Genomic DNA, 2,787 nt, shown 5'->3' with positions numbered 1-2,787 from the left:
AGATGGCACGTTGGATGCATTGGGCTTGTCTGCTGAGCCCAATAGCTTGTATTGTTGTTCATTTCATATAGCGGACCTGATTCAATTGCTTGTTAAAAATAAAATCAGAACTTTAGTTTAATTAATTTGTGCCAATTGTTTTAAACCATGGATTAACCTCCTAATTCGACTTCATGTTCCCTGTTGGTATTAGTTGATTGGCATTCTGGATTAGCTAAAAGCACGAAGGGTGATGTCGCGCCTATTATATTGATTCTTATGGTGAGGACGAGAGTAAAAGCATGAAGGGTGATGTCGTGCACTTATCTTTGATTTCTAATTCTTGTTGATAACTGAATTATAGTGTTCCTTATATTTATCTATTATTTTCTTCCTATTGTTACTTGTTGTTCCCCGCAGCATGTTTCTTCCTCCTATTCTTAACTGTAAATTTCTGCCTTTATTTTCCGATGTATATGATTTAACTGCATAGGGTTAAAAGAGACTTTCTATTACTTACTACAGTGGGTTTTGATGTGATTTCAAGATAATTAAATTCAATTGTGATTTTCTTTGACGAAAATTATTTAAAATAAGAAAGAAAGGAAATGAAAATTTCAGTTAGCACAATGTGCAAATACTTGTGATTCAGAGTTAAGGATGAGATCCTCAAATTTTTATATAATGTGAAATATTTTAAATCGAGTTACATGATGCGGTGGATGTTATATAAGGACAAGGTCCTGGTGGTGAAAAGTTTATGTGTTTAAAATTCTCCTTTTTATGAAGTTAAAAATAAAAATTTTGTACTATATTTTAAATGGGAGTCATGCCTGTTAGGCTTATTTGACAATTCTTGTATATTTTCTATTCATATTCAGCCATTTTTGTGTTGTAAACATTGAGTTTTAGCCTATGAGATGGGCGCCCAGGTGGCGATAAATGTGACTCATTAATTCGGGTGAGTAATTATGAGGTCTCCATGCCTCGTTGTGAGTAACTTGGAGGTTTGAAACAAGATGTTTGTTAACATAAGGCTAATTGGCAATGTTGTAATTTATAAACAACTTTTATGGCCAGAGACGTGGTTATGGGCATACATATGATGTGTTTCATGTCTAGATATCATTATGATAATGTGATGCTTTCAATGCTGAGATTAGTGTTACTGATATATACATTGTGATATTTCATTGGGTTGTGGATGTGTTGTTAGGAGTTGTTTTGGTGTTACTCTGGCAAGTGGATAGGCCCAATTACAGGGGAGGCTCTGCCAAAATTTCTAAAAAATTTGGGAGTGAGAAAAATTTGAGACATTAAGATGTGCGAAAAAAGAGATAAGTTACATTGTGTATTTGAGGACGAATGACCCTAAGTGGGGGAGAATGTAACATCCTGAAGAAAACAATTTCGAAGTATTTAAGCGCTATTAAAAGTTGAAGTGTATTGAAATAAGACTAATGCAGTGTGATGATGTGGAATTCGGATCCTATACGAATGGCAGATTTTGAAGTTTGGGTCTTGTCCTAAGGTTATGGACTGAGGATGAGGTGAAACATTCAGTTAAGTTGAAGGATCAGTTACAGGAATATGTTTGATAAGGGTTTTATTCGGCCCAGTGTATCACCTTAGGGTGCCCCTGTCATGTTTGTGAAGAAGAAGGATGGTTCCATGCATACGTGTATTGATTATCACCAGTTGAACAAGGCTACAGTGAAGAACCATTATCCTTGCCTCGTATTGATGATCTGTTTTACTAGCTTCAGGGTGCACATGTATTTTCTAAGATTGAATTGCGCTCAGGTTACCATCAGTTGAAGATTCGGGAGTCAGATATCCCGAAGACTGCTTTCAGGACTCGGTATGGTCATTACGAGTTCCTTGTTATGTCGTTTGGGCTGACCAATGCCCCAGCAACCTTTATGCATTTGATGCAAAGTGTGTTCCGGCCGTTCTTGACTCGTTCATCACTGTCTTTATTGATGACATTCTGGTGTATTCCCGGAGTCGGGAAGATCATGAGCATCACCTGAGGACAGTGCTTCAGACTCTAAGAGAAAAGAAATTATATGCAAAGTTTTCAAAATATGAGTTCTGGATGTATTCCGTGGCATTCTTAGGCCACGTGGTATCGAGTGAGGGTATTCGGGTGGATCTAAAGAAGGTAGAAACAGTGTACAGTTGCCCAGACCATCCTCAGCTAGAGAGATCCGCAGTTACCTACTAGCATTAAGAGGCCTATGGTGATGGATGTTCAGGCCTTTACCAGCCAGTTGTGAGGTTGGATCTTTCAGAGCCTAGTCGGATTTATAACCCGGTGCCCCAACTATGAGCAGGTTAATTATAAGCACAGAGACCCGGTGGGTTAGTTCGAGCCGAGTGAGGTGAGATTATTGGGCACAAACTTGGTTCAGGATGCTTTGGAAAAGTTTAAAGTTATTTAGGATAGACTCTGTATAGCCTCATCCAGACAGAAGAGTTATGCAAAGCGGAAAGCTCGTGATGGTTCCACTATGGTTGGAGAGAAGGTTCTGATTCGCGTTTTTCCTATGAAGGGCATTATGAGATTTGGGAAGAAAGGGAAGTTGAGTTTGAGGTTTATTGGCCCTTTTAAAATATTAAGGCATGTTGGGGAGGTGGCTTATGGGCTTGCCTTACCTCTCAGCTTAGCAGGAGTTCATCCGGTATTTCATGTTTCGATGCTTCAGAGGTATCACTGTGAACCGTCGCACGTGTTGGATTTCAGTTCAGTCTAGTTGGACAAGGATCTATGCTATGTTGAGGAGCTAGTGGCAATATTGGACAGGT

The sequence above is a fragment of the Nicotiana tabacum genome, chromosome 10, assembly GCF_000715075.1.
Source record: "Nicotiana tabacum cultivar K326 chromosome 10, ASM71507v2, whole genome shotgun sequence".
NCBI classification, from domain to species: domain Eukaryota; kingdom Viridiplantae; phylum Streptophyta; class Magnoliopsida; order Solanales; family Solanaceae; genus Nicotiana; species Nicotiana tabacum.
The sequence above is the reverse complement of the archived record's forward strand: the minus strand, read 5'-3'. Positions refer to the sequence as shown.